Below are 15,361 nucleotides of genomic sequence, written 5' to 3'. Positions count from 1 at the left end.
AGAGTAATCTTGGTTTTAGGTCCTTGCTTTTCATCACTTTGAATACTTCCTGCCAGTCCCTTCTTGCCTGAAAAGTTTCTTTTGAGAAATCAGTTGGCTGTATTATAGGTACCCCTTTGTAGGTAATTCTCCTCTTCTCTCTTGCTGCCTTTAAGATTCTCTCTTTATCCTTAACCTTTGTCAATTTGATTATGATGTGTCTTGGTGTGGTCTTCCCTGGGTCTAGTTTGTTTGGGACTCTGTGCTTCCTGGACCTGTATGTCCATTTTCTTCCCCAAATTATGGAAGTTTTCCTTCATTATTTTTTCACATAATTTTTCAATTTTTTTCTCTCCCTCTTCAACTTTCTGGCCCCTCTATGATTGAATATTGGCACATTTAAAGTTCTCCCAGAAGTTTGTAAGCCTCTCTTCATTTCTTTTTTCAATTCTCATTTCTTCCTCTGTACTGCTTGACTGTTTATTTCTTCGTTATGTTCCAATTTGTTAATTTGAACCCCTAGTTTCCTTTCCTTCACTTGTTTTGTGTGGATTTTCTGTCATTTCACCCAGGATAGTGTTTATTCTTTCCCCATCCTGTTTTACCTTTACTTTCAAGTCTGTGAGCATCTTTATCACCAGTGCCTTAAACTGTGCATCTGTTAAGTTTGCTATCTGCTCATCTGTTAGGTTTTCCATCTGCTCGCTGCTTAGTTGTGTCACTGGGACCTTGATCTGCCCCCTCTTCTGTGCCATGCTTCTCTGTCTCCTCATCTTGAAAGCTTTCTGTGTTTGCCTCTGTGATTTGCATAAGGCTGTCATACCTGTTACATTATAGGGGGTGGAGCCTTAGGTATTTTTCAGTAAGGGGGACTCATTTCACCATGTTTTGCCACTGTATGTGAGGTAGGGGTCTGAGAGGGAACAGTGCCAGTTACCGCTGCTTTTCCAGTCGCTTCTCCCCCTTCCTATACTAAGCAAGCTGCCTCCTTTTTGAGACTGGTGGCTTCTTCCTCCACCCCAACACCCATTGGCTTTCACAGTCAGAAGCAATGCAGTTCTATTTTCCCTGGTGCTGGAACCACAAGCTACACAGTCTGTTCTCGAGTTGGGATCCACCTGGTTTGGGACTGGGATCAATTCTCAGATTTAAGTTGTATGACTGTGTTTTTTGCCATGGCTATAGTCACCGTACTGCTAGCCATACCTGCCAGCCACACTCCTGCCAATCACCACTGCCTCTAGCCATATTGCCTGCCAAGCACTGCCCCCTCAGCAGCTGCTCTCCTCCTCTTTCTTTCCATCCCTTCTCCACCCCCCCCTCCTACCTTTCTGGGTGATTATGTCTTCTTTATTTCTTTGCTGATCTTTCCTATAGTTTCAATTTTCTGGGTTTTCTATTTGTTTGTTTTGTTTTGTTTTTTGTTTTTTTAGTTTTGAAGTGGTTGTAAATTCCTTCTTAGTTGTGAGGGGACACATTGTGTTTTTATGCTTCCATCTTGGCCAGAAGTCCTATAGCCTTTGTCTTGAAGTCTATTTTTTCAGATATAATAATTGCAACCCTGGCTTTTTAAAATGTTCATTTGCATGAAATATCTTTTTCAATCCCTTTTCTTTTAGTCTGTATGTATCTTTCATTTTTAGATGAGTCTCTTGTAGACAGCATATACATATATATTGTCTTGTTTTTTTATCTATTTAGCTATATTATGGTTTTTAATTGGAACACTTAAGTCAATTGCATTTGAAGAGATTATTGATAATGTATTTATTGCCATTTGTTCTTTTAACTATGTTTCTCTGTTTCTTCATCATCACCTTCTTCTTCATTATGGTTTTTTAAATTTCTTGTACTACTTCTTTGGTGGTAACAAACTCATTTAGCTTTTCCTTGTCTGGGAAGTTCTTTATTTCTCTTTTAATTTTAAATGATAGCCTTTCTGGGTAAAGTAGTCTTGGTTGTAGGTCCTTGCTTTTCTTTTCTTTTAAAAAAAGTTTTTTGATTTACTTATTGTTTTTCTATTACAGTTGTCCCACTTTGTCCCCCATTTCTGCCCCTCACCCAGCGCACCCCTTCTCTCACAGTTAATCCCCTCCTCGTTGTACATGTCCATGGGTTATTTATATTAGTTCCTTTACTAAACCCTCCCCTTACATACTGCCCTCCTCTCCTTCTCCCCCTCTCCCATAGTAACTATTAGTCTGTTCCTTGTTTACAAGCATCTGGATCACATTTTCCCATTTGTTTGTGTTGTTCATTAGTTTCTTGTATTAGGTGATATCATATAGTATTTGTTTTTCATTGCTTGGCTTATTTCACTAAGCATAATTCTCTCTAGTTCCATCCATGTTGTTGCAAATGGGAGAAGTTCCTTCTTTCTTTCTGCTACGTAGTATTCCATTGTGTAAATGTACCACAGTTAATTGATCCACTCATCTACAGATGGGCACTTAGGTTGGTTCCAGCTCTTGGCTATTGTAAATAGTGCTGCTATGAACATAGGGGTGCATAAGATCTTTTGAATTAAGGTTTCAGGATTCTTCGGGTATAATCCTAGCAATAGAATCGCTGGATCAAAAGGCAGTTCCATTTTTAGTTTTTTTGAGATAATTCCATACTCTTTTCCATAGTGGCTGCACCAGTCTGCATTCCCACCAACAGTGCACTATGGTTCCCTTTTCTCCACATCCTCACCAGCACATGTTGTTTGTGGATTTGTTGATGATGGCCATTCTGACTTGTGTGAGGTGGTATCTCATTGTGCTTTTTATTTGCATCTCTTTCATGGCAAGTGATGTTGAGCATTTTTTTCATACGCCTATAGAACCTCTGTATGTCCTCTTTGGAGAAGTGTTTGTTCAGGTCCTTTGCCCATTTTTTAATTGGCTTGTCTGTCTTGTTTTTGAGATGTATAAGTTCTTTGATATTTTGGAGATCAATCCCTTATCTGAGGTATCATTGGCAAATACGTTTTCCCATATGGTTGGTTCCCATTTTACCTTGCTGATGTTATCTTTGGCCAAGAAGAAACTTTTTAGTTTGATGTGGTTCCACTTGTTTATTCTTTTCTTTATTTCCCTTGCCTTAAGACGTATATCGATGAAAATGTTTCTACGTGGGTTATCTGAAATATTCCTGTCTATGTTTTCTTGTAGGACTTTTATGGTACCACGGCTTACATTTAAGTCTTTGATCCATCTTGAGTTTATTCTGTTCTATGGTGTAAATTGGTGGTCTAGTTTCACTTTTTGCACATCCCTGTCTAGTTCTCCCAGCACCATTTGTTGAAGAGGCTCTTCTCATTCCATTTTAAGCTCCTTCTCCCTTTGTCGAATATTAGTTGACCATATAAATCTGGGTTTATTTCTGGGCTCTCTATTCTGTTCCATTGATCTATATGTCTGTTCTGATGCCAGTACCAGACTGTTTTGGTTACAGTGGCCTTGTAATATAGTTTGGTATCAGGTACTGTGGCTCCTCCTACTGTGTTCTTCTGTCTCAATATTGTTGTGTCTAATTGGGGTCTTTTTTGGTTCCATATAAACTTTTGAATTTTTTGTTCTAGGTTTGTGAAATATGTCACTAGTATTTTAATAGGGATTGTGTTGAATCTATAAAATGCTTTGGGTAGTATGGACATTTTAATGATGTTGATTCTTCCCATTCATGTACATGGTATTTGCTTCCATTTATTTGTATCTTCCTTAATTTCTTTCTTCAGTGATATGTACTTTTCCAAGTATGCGTCTTTTATCTCTTTAAGTTTATTCCTTGGTACTGTATTTTTCTTGTTGCTACAGTGCATAGAATTTTTTCCTAGTTTTTATCTCTGATATTTTATTTTTGGTGTACAGAAATGCCTTCAATTTTTGAATATTGATTTTGTACTCTTCTATTTTTCCAAATTCACTATTAGTTTGAGTAGTTTCTTCATGGAGTCTATAGGGTTTTCTATACACTATAATGTCACCTGCAAATAATGACAATTTTATTTTCTCTTTTCCAATTTGGATACCTTTTATTTCTTTTTCTTGTCTGATTGCTGTGGCTAAAACTTCCAAGACTATGTTGCATAGGCGTGGAGAGAGTGGAAATCCCTGTCTTGTTCCTGATCTCAGGGGGAATGTTTTCAGTTTTTGTCCATTGAGTATGATGTTGGCTTCAGGTTTCTCGTATATAGCCTTAACTATGTTGAGGCATGTTCCCTCTATTCCCATTTTGCTGACTGTTTTCGTCATAAATGGGCGTTGTACTTTATATAATGCATTTTCAGCATCTATTGATATGATCATGTGATTTTCTCTTTCATTTTGTTTATGTGGTGCATTACATATATTGATTTGTGAATATTAAACCATCCTTGCATTTCTGGAATGAATCCCACATGATCGTGGTGTATGACCTTTTTAGTGTTGCTGGATCTGGTTTGCCAATATTTTGTTGAGGATTTTAGTATCTATGTTCATCAGTGATATTGGCCTGTAATTTTCTTTCCTTGTATTTTGACCTGGTTTTGGAATTAGGGTAATACTGGCTTCATAGAAAGTGTTTGAGAGCCTTCCCTCTTCTTGGATTTTTTGGAATAGCTTGAGAACGGTAGCCATTAGTTCTTTCCTAAATGTTTTGTAAAATTCGCCTGTGAAGCCATCGGGTGCAGGGCTTTTGTGTGCCGAGAGTTTTTTTGATTACTGCTTCAATTTTCTCTCTTTGTTATCAGTCTATTCAGGCTTTCTCTTTCTTCTTGATTCAGTTTGGGAAGTTTGTATGTTTCTAGAAAATTTTCAATTTCATCTAGGTTTTCAAGTTTTTTTGCCATACAGTTGTTTGTAGTAATTTCTTACAATCATTTTTATTTCTGTGATATCGGTTGCGATTTTTCCTCTTTCATTTCTGATTTACTTATTTGGGTCCTCTACCTTTTTTTCATAATGAGCCTAGCTAAAGGCTTGTCGATTTTGTTCATTTTTTCAAAGAACCATCTTCTAGTTTTATTGACCTTTCAATTGTTTTTTAGTCTCTCTGTCATTTAATTCTGCTCTCACCTTGTTGATTTTCTTCCTTCTACTCACTCGGCTTTGTTTGTTTTTGTTCTTCTAGTTCTTGTAGCTGTAGGGATAGATTTTTTATTTAGGATTCTGCAATCCTTTTTAAGTAGTCCTGTATTACTGGGATGTTAAAATCCCCTACTATGACTGTATTACTGTTGATATTTTTGCTGTAATCTTCCATGATTTTCCTTATATATTTGGGTGCTCCTGTGTGGGTGCATATATGTTTATCAGGGTTATATCTTCTTGATGGATTTTTCCCTTAAGTATTATGAAATGTCCTTCTTTGTCTCTTTTTATGGCCTTTACTGAGAAATCCCTTTTGTCTGATATAAGTATTGCTGTCCCAACTTTTTTTTCATGTCTGTTCGCTTGGAATACTTTTTCCATCCCTTCACTTTCAGTCTGTGTAGATATTTTGTTTTCAGGTGAGTCCCTTGTAGACAGCATGTATGTGGGTCTTGTTTTCATATCCATTCTTTTGACTGGAGCATTTAATCCATTTACATTTAAGGGTATTATTGACAGGTATTCATTCATTTCCCTTTATACCTGTGTTCCTCTCCCTCTCTTTTTCTTGTTTTTCTTATATCATTTCCTTTAGCATGTCTTGCAATGCTGGTTTGGTGGTATTGTATTCTTTAGTCTTCCTTAGTCTGGGAAACGCCTTATTTCACCTTCCATTTTAAAGGAGAATTTTGCTGGGTAGAGTATTCTTGGATATAGGCCTTTGTTTTCATTGTATGAACTATTTTTTGCCATGTTCTTCTCCTTGTAGTGTTTCTGTTGAGAAGTGAGCTGATAGTCTTATTGGAGCTCCCTTGTATGTTGTTTGCTGTTTTTCTCTTGCTCCCTTTAGGATTCTCTCTTTGTCTTTGAATGTTGCCATTTTAATTATAATGTGCCTTGGAGTGGGCCTTCTTGTGTTCATCCTCATTGGGACCCTCTGTGCTTCCTGAACATGTGAGACTTTTTCTGTCCTCATGTTCCAGAAGTTTTGTATCATTACTTATTCAATCAGGTTTTCTATCCCTTGCTTCTCTTCTTCTCCTTCTGGTATCCCAATGATACAGATTGTGTTACATTTCAAATTGTCCTGAAGGTCTCTTAAACCTCTTCATTCTTTTAAAGCCTTTGTTCATTTTGTTGCAGTGTCTGGGAATTTTTTTCTACATTGTCCTCTAGCTCACTGATCTGGTCCTCTGCTTCATTTAGTCTGCTTTTGACTGCTTCTACTGTGTTCTTTAGTCAGAAATTGTATTCTTCATTTCTCCATGGTTTTTGCTGATAGCTTCTATGTCCTTTCTCATGCTGCCGTAGTTCTCAGTAAGTTCCTTGTATCTTCCCTGGAGTTCTTTGTAGTTCCCCTGGAGTTTGTTGTAGTTTTCTCTGAGTTTGTTGAGTTCATTGAGGTTTCTCTTTACCATTGTTTTGAATTCCATGTCTGATAATTTGTTTTCCTCTACTTCATATATTCTGCCTTCTGGGAATTCCTCCTTTTGTTGGGGTGTTATTTTTCCTTCTCCCATTTTGAGTGGGTCTTCTTGTTGTTTCTGTTTTAAGATTGACCTGATTTTATTTCCTACCTTTGTAGTGTGACCTTCTTGTATACAGTTGTTGAGCTGCTGCCTCCAGCTAATGTCACTTTGAGGGGAGTAGTCTGCTTAAGAGATTACTCCTGTAGCACTGGGGATGATTCTGCACTGGGATCTAGTCCGCTGCTCTCCCAGCTTTTCTCCAGAGACAGCACCCAAAATTTTTTACAAAGTTTCTTGAGTTCATTTCATCCTCCTTTGACCTCAGCCAGCAGTGAGTGTGCTCCCTTGTGCAGACCAGGTGTGGAGCAACATGTTGCACACCGGAGTGGGTGGGTCACAGGCTCTTCTGCACACTGGCACTGGGCCCGGCAGTGGACGGAGTGGTTGCATGTCTGGGTGGGCATGCCAGGGGCACTTCTGCATGCCTGCCAGCCAGTTGGTTGTGTGCCTGGGCCAGTGGGCTGCAGGCGCCTCTGTGCATAAGCTGCTGGGCTAGTTGTGCACCTGGGTCAGCGGCCCGGGACACTTCCATATGTGCACTCAGCAGCCTGGGGGGAGGTTTGGGGAATGGGTGAGTGCACTTCTGCACCTATGTTCCTCACGAATCTCAACCCACTTCTAACCTTTCCTCCCTTGTCTGCAAAAAACAATCAAAAGAGAGAGAGAGAAAAAGAAAACACGTACACACACACACACACACACACACACACACACACACACAAAATATGCTGTTCCTTGCCTCTCAGAGCCAGATGCCACCTGGCTCGCACCTGGTTCACTCCTGGTTCTGCCAGTGGGAAGAGCCTCGCTCTCCATCTGACTCCTCTCAGGGGAAATATAGGGTCACTAAAAAAAAATCTCTTCACACTCCCAGCCACAGCTCCGGGAGCCATACTAGCCAGAAATCCCATCTCATCACTTTCTCCCCCACTATCCTTACCATACAGGTTGATCCCAGATGGTCTTCTCTGAGCCAGCAGCGCCAAGGCTCAACTCCTGCCAGTATCCAAATGTTAACTGAGATGCTCTGTCTACAATTAGCCTAAACTACAGACAGGTCTCGGGAGCAAGCAAGCACAGTCTCCCCTTGTTCCTCCTCCAGCTTCGATCTTTCCTTGTTTTTCATTAGTTTCAATATTTCATGACAATTCCCTCTGACCTGAAATATTTCTGTTGAGAAGTCAGCTGACAATCTTATGGGAGCTCCCTTGCAGATAACTAATTATCTTATTTGTGTAGCTTTAAGATTCTCTGTCTTTAAAACTTGTCATTTTAATTATGATGTTTCTTGGTGCGAGCCTATTTGTGTCCATCTTGTTTGGACTCTTTGTGATTCCTGGAATTGTGTGTCTTTTCCCACCAGTTTAGGGAAGATTTTAGTCATTATTTCTTTTAATAGGCTATTGATCCCTTGCTTTCTCTCTTCCCATTATAGTACCACTTTGATTCAGATGTAATTAGCTTTATGCTGTCCAAAGTTCACTTAAACTGTCCTCACTTTTTAAGTTTTTTATTTTTATTTTTATTGCTCTTATTAGGCTTTCTTTTCTATCAGTCTTTCAAATGCTGATTCAATCCTGTGCTTCATTCAACATACTGTTTATTCCTTTCAGTATGTTCTTCATTTCAGATACTATATTCTTCATTACTGACTGGTCTTTTTTTATGGTTTATATGATGTTTTTTATGTTCTTGAGCAACCTTACATCCATTGCTTTGACCTCTATATCTGATAAATAGTTTACCTCTATTTTATTTAGATTTTTTTCTGGAATTTTCTCCTTGGTTTATTTTTATTTTTATTTTTATTTGGGACTTGTTTTTCTGTATCCTGTTTGACTGCATCTTTGTGTTTATTTCTATATATTGGGTAGATCTTCTATGATTCCCAGTATTTCATAGTAGTTTTCAGGGTGCAGTTTCCTTGATCACCTGAGCTGGGTGCTCCAGGAATGCCCCTTGTTTGTGTTATGTGGGCCTTCTTGTTGTAATTAAGTCCTGTGTTTGGGATCAGCCTACAGGCCGGACAACTGTGAGACTCATCCTCTACCACAGCTTGTGAGTTGCTCTGCAGGTCCTGACCACATGAAGTGAAATTTGCCTCAGCAGGGTTTTGTGTCTGCTAAAATCTCTCTTTAGATATATGTTTTTGAAGCTTATTGGATCCTGCTCTGGTGTTGTCTGAAGTTAGCTACTGGGTGTGCAGTTTGTGGGTCTTTTGGGAGAGACCATGGTGCAGGTCAATATAAGACACTGACTGTGACTGGCATTCAACAGCCTGTTTGGAACTACAAGCAACCCATAGTTTGTCACTGCCTCTCCTAGATCTGGGTGCATTCAAAAAAGATCAAGTTTTACTCCAAGGCCAACTTTTGCCAGTGCCAGACACATGGGTAGGTCAGTAACAGATCCAAGGCAACCCAAGATCCACCTCTGCCTGCCTACACCTCCTGGCTTCTTGTTAGGTTTAGTCATTGAAAAAGCCCCTGGCTGTACCCTTCAGTGGGGTATAAGCTCCTTAGGGTTGGGTGAGAGGCAGTCCAAAGTGTAGGGTTATTGCTTTCCACCAGGTTTATGACACATGGAAGAGTGCTCCACCCAAGAAATATGGTATCTGTGTTATAGTAGAATGTCTTAGCTCAGGGATTCTGACAGCTATCCCTTAAGCTCGCTCTTCAAAGTCATAAACCACAGACTCTCCACATGTGACTCTAGTCTGCTATGTTCTCCCTTCACCAGAATTCAGGGTGAGTGGCTTTGAACAAAATTTTGTACCTTGACTTTTTGTGACAGTGCATGTGTCTCTAGTGGACTCCTGTCTCTTTTTGGTGGACAGAAACCCTGCTGCTTTTCATAGCCAGATTTAATGTGAGCACCTTTTTCTGGCTCTGGTGCTCTGGGATAGGGATCCTGGTTTGGGGTTTAGACCCCATGCTTCTCAGGGGGGATCCTTCACAGATGAGATATCCTTCTGGAAACTTAGTGGTTGTCCCTCCCTGGTAGTAGGATCAGCCATTTTACATCTCTGCCCTTTCTACCAGTCTTGATGTGACATCTTCTATAAATCTTAGGTTACAAGACTTATCTTCAGCTAGCCTTCAGTTAGTTATTTAGGATGATTATTCTATAATTTATTTGTAATTCCAGTTTTGTTCTGGAAGGAGGTGAGTGTAGCTTCAACCTACTCCAACACCATCTTGGATCTCCCTATGCTTAAATAGACAATGACATTATATATTCATATACCATTTGTTTTAATAGTTGATAAAAGATTAGATTCACTCTTTTGTGTTTTCAGAATCCTGACCTAATTGCAGTTTTGATCTTCATAAGAAATGTAATCTTAATCGAGAAGTTTAGAATTTTCTTCTGATCCTATTTTAATTCTTGCCAAATTTTTCTATGCATTTGTTCTTTTCTTAAATTTATTCCTCAGAGCAAGAAGTTAAAAATACTAAATACAATAGACATAATATTTATATAGAACAAGGCAGGCTGAAAATAATAATCTCCCTTCCCATCCAACCTTTCTTCCTTGTGAAAAGGAGTTAGAGATTTTTAGGAAAGGATCATAAAGTTAACAGTAAAAATTGTATAAGAAAACTAAAATTTTCTTTGGGAAGAAGGCTATAACTTTTTGGAGTAGTGTACATTTAATACATAGATATAGAGACTAAAGTGGAACAAGGCACCTTAAAGTAAGACTCATCTAGAGTTAATATTTGATGATGGTAGATTTTGATTATAGCATTGTCTTAACCTATATGGAGAACCAGATCTTGCAGCATATGATGGTTACCAAACAGATGAAATAAACAAAAAATAAAATAAAAATTATAAGTAAATTAAGTCAAACTCTGTTAAGAATGGGAGGCAACACCAAAGGTTTTTTACCAGAGAGTAGAGGTTGTTGATTTGTGTTTGTATTTTAATATAGGACATTTATTTTTCCTAATAGCATTGGCTGGAGTAAACTTATTTACTTTTTTTGTGAGCTGTTAATAAATAACTTACAGTCAACCTGATTTGTAATCAAAATGCTAAAATTTATGTTCATGTTTTTTGTCTGTATGATAGTGAACAAGTCTGATAATATTTTTGTGTTTCACTTTCTTCATCTGTAAAATGAAAATAAAAATCCTTACTCAAATCATTGGAATATTTGATTCAAATTATTATTTTTCATTCTGAAGTTTCAACTAGTCCATGAAGTCCTGTGATCAGTCTTCTTGATGAATTAATGTTTTATGGTAATGTACTTTCTGTAACAATAAAAAATTTAACAAAGGAGTATGTTTATTTGATTTTAAAATAATATTATTATTCAGTGACAAGGATAAGGTAAAACTACAACTATATAACTGAAGGACTTTTCTACAAGAAGGCATAATTACTTAAGGAATTTGATTATATAGATAATATAATAACAGGTACATTTAAAACAAAAGTCAAAAGTCATCCTGTTTATTAGTTAAGTAAACAAAGACAATATAAATTTTACTTCCCTGACTCAAATGTAGTAATATTTACAAAAATTGAGTGACAGGTATGTGTAAGAATAGAGTCACTCAGATGACCATTAAGATGCAGCGAGGTGGAAAGCCGAGGTTTATTGGGAAAATCAGCAAGTGGGGATACCTGCCAGGGTGGTCAGGACTCTGCATTTCTAAGGGAGAAGATGTTTCTCTTATAGGGGGAGAGCACAGAGGGGGATTTCTTTGTGAGCCTTGTCAGCGATCTGGCCTTCTGGCAGCTGCAGGTGCAACAGGCTGATCAAAACAGGATGTGGTTTTGGCCTGATACATCCTGTCATCTCATAGGCAGTTGCAGGTGGGATAAGAGATAGCATAGTATGGGATCTGGAGATGTGGGTATGTACTTATGAAACAAAGCCAATTTCTTCTGTTTGTCAATAAAAATTAATAATTTCAAAGTCTCAATTTCAGCTATATTATTTTAATATTTAACTACCTAAAATGCCCCAATCATATACTTTAGAAATGGTTAGACTAGAATACTGCGGTTCTAAGAATGACATTTTATTATGCTAAAATAACTTTAGTAATTGATGATCATATAACACTTATAAGGAAAATTTTAATTTTTAATTTTTAAAGTTTTTAAGTCTAAGTCAGTTAAAAATCATTTGGATTATTTGGAAGTCTTTTTTATTTGGATTCTTTTATTTTTATAAAACTGTATGAATTTCTTTGTTATGAATTTACATTAAGTGGTCAGTTTCTTTCTCTTAAAATGTCTGCATATGCTGATAATCTAATGATATTATCCCCAAAATAACCATTAAGATAATTAAAAATAAAAATATAATATAATTGTAGCAAAATAATATGAGACATGGCAAGTATAATAGGACGGTTTGGATTTTTATTCCAGATGTTATTTATGGCTTTGCTTCCATTTTAGAAGATGCAAATTTATAATGAGTGCAATTGATGACTTTCCAAGGTATTTGAAATAGGGTCTTTTAAAGAAGTCAGTTTTGCTTCTTTATTTTCTGCATCCTTGAAAGAACACTCACAATTTTATATTAAAAATAGTATCAAAATGTCACTGTACAAAGGATGAAAACTAATACAGTTAAGCATTACATGAGAGCTTTGAGTTGAAATTAACTGTGAAGTATAAAGCATCATTTAAACACAGTTGTTGATTTCTGAAGCAAAATGTTCTTTGCTTTATAAAATCTTCCTAATAAATATTAATAACATAACATTCAGTCAAATGATCATTTTTATGACAAGAAATTTAAGACATTTTACTGAATCTAGCTTAAGTAATTAACTTGTATAGTTCCATATTTTCATTCATTGAATTGGTTTGTTGACTTGGATAGGACATATACTCATTTAATTCATTTTTTTATATGCTATCAAGGGATAACATGTGCTCAGTTTAAATTTGAATTTTGAATACATAATAATTTTTGAAAACAAAACGATTGAATACTTAGTGACATTTTAAAAACTAATTGTAATGGCTCATTTCAGTTTTTATTTATGATATTGTAAGTTTAAATGAAATAACATATGCAGAGCATATAGCATAGTGCTTTCTACATGCCATTCACCCAATAAATAGAAAGTATAACCTTTATTATCCAAAAATGTAGGGCTAGCTGTGTTTCAGAATTTATAATATTTCTGATTTAAAATGTTAATATGGGTAATATGGGACAATCTTAAATAACTCACATCATTTTATGAGCTTCAAATAAAGCACTGTTGTATGTATGTGTGCATATATGTATATATGATCTATTATTCTTTGAACATAAATATATTTATTTTCATTATTATGTAATATTTATTTGACTAAATATACCACAATTAATTTTGCTTCCAACTTTTTGCTATTATGAATGAAACATCAGTGGATATTCTTATACACTTACTTTTATAAACAATATGATTGCCTATAAGAGAAAGATAAGGTGGAAGAGAGAGATTACCTTTGATTATTTTTAAGATCTTTTTCCCACAACACAACAATTAAGGATATGTGAGAACTGAGAAATATCTAACTCATGGAAGAGTTAAATTGTACTCGAAGCTTCATCTGATCACTGGTATAATTAAACAACATTAAAATATACTTTTTTCCCCTATTGCTTCAGATTATATAGTATAAATGTTATTACAATCATAAACTAAAATGGGGGTGAAAAGAGAGCTATTATGGTACATATACAATTTAGTCCTTGGCACTACTCTAGAGGATTCAAAGACAGCATTCTATAATCAAATACAATGCAGATGGATATCTATTCTAAGGGATAAGGAAAGACTGTATAAATAGCCTTACCTAATTTTAGATCTGATTTTTACACCAAATAAATATGCACCAATCTGTAAAAAAATTATTTATTGATTTGAGAAGGAGAGAGAGAGAGAGAGAGAGAGAGAGAGAGAGAGAGAGAGAGAGAGACATCAGTTTGTTGTTCCAGTTATTAATGCATTTGTTGGTTTCTTTTTGTATGTGTCTTAACCAGGATTGAACCTGCAACTTTAACATATTGGGATGAGACTCTAACCAACTGCTAGGCCTGCACCAATTTTTTTAAAAAATCTGATTTTCAGAGCTTTTTGGATTTTGAAACTGCAGTAAAGAGGTTGAGGGCTGGTGATGTAAGAGTTGTAATGCAATTGGATAGGAAAATACTGCTGTATCTTTATCAAAGGAATATATAAATAATTTTGGAAATAAGGCAAACTAATAATTATTTAGTTAAGGAGACTTTACCTGACAATGTAACACACCAAACTTCAAATGAGCATTTGGAAAATATGTTAAAAAATTCAACGGAACCTTGGGGAAGATAGAGTATAGAATCAGAATAGATTTCATATGTGTAATTAGAACTTGGGAATCTACCCTCTTCAGTTTTAGGCCCTCTCCTCATATAATTCTGCACATCCTCTAATGATAATTTCATAAGCTATCACCTAAGGATAGATGTCATATAGATTTTATCAATAGTCCATACCTTACTTTTGAGTTCTAGACCCATATATCCAACTGCCTATTTCACATATCCCCTTGAATATCTTCAAAACCAAACTTATGATTCTCTGCTTACCTCCAAAAAAATAATCCAGTTTTCTCTGTGAAGTGTATCACTATTCATTCATTTAGTCACTTAAGCCAGAAACTCAGTATCATTCTTAACCAATTTCTAACATCTTTGGAATCCAGCTACTTGTTTCTATGTGACCACCTTACTCTGATCACATGACCCTAGTACAGCAGCTCTTGTTTTTCTCCTGGACTCTCTCATTTTACACCTCTAAAATTCATCCAACCAAACTACTATGTCTGCTTCTTCGTGATAAAGAAAATAAGACACTGTTCTATATGTACAAGATTTCATGCACTGGTCCTACTAACCTCCCCAATGTCATAGCACTAGAAACTATTTATAAAATTACTGAATGCTAAATCTGTGAATGCAATGTCAAATATATGCATGTTTTGTATTAACTTATTTTGGTTATTGATATGTTGCCAGTTAATGTTAGTGTGTGTATGGCTATTACATTGTTTTGAAGTCAACATGAGCTGGTCAGTCTCTGATATGATTCTTCATTGATGTTTATGGCTCAAAAGTTCCAAATACATGTACTCTTCCAAAATAGGTCAGACTAAAGAAACCACAATTATTGCTGGTTTATCTAATTCTCTTAAAGATATAAAATGGTAATTTTTACTGAGATACATAAAACAAATCAGTGCAGTAGGTGGAGCTGGATTAATTGTAAGGGATTTGTAAGGGAAACTTAGACTTCATAGTACAAATATGAGTGTTTGTGAAGTGCAAGCATTTTTAATGCTAGAATATCATTGAATTAGGAAAACTCTGATTGATAGCATTCATACCTCTTAAAGTCTTTTAAGTGTGGGCCTTTTCTCAAAGACACACCATTGGAATTATCCAAATTCAAATGATTGGGATTAAAGGCATATATATCAATCACATTTTATATTATTATTCATCAAATAGCTTTAGGTTATATAATACTTAGCTGAAATATGCTGACATTTATTTAGAAAGCTGAGTAAAACTTCTGATGAACTGGGCCCTACTTTGTTCAGTAGTTATATTAATCAGACAAGCTCAACTATATAATTTTAGGTTTAGTCAAGATGAGATTTATGGGTATATCATATCCAAAGACTGCTTTGAAAAAAGTAAGATTTGAAGAAATGAGTTATTAATCTTGACTACAGAACCTTAACAAATGTCATGTGGCTTTTATGAGAAGATAGCTGGGAGGTAGT

The sequence above is a fragment of the Furipterus horrens genome, unplaced genomic scaffold (assembly GCF_987537825.1).
Source record: "Furipterus horrens unplaced genomic scaffold, mFurHor1.1.pri manual_scaffold_9, whole genome shotgun sequence".
In the NCBI taxonomy this organism is placed as follows: Eukaryota; Metazoa; Chordata; class Mammalia; order Chiroptera; family Furipteridae; genus Furipterus; species Furipterus horrens.
Note: the sequence above shows the minus strand (reverse complement) of the source record.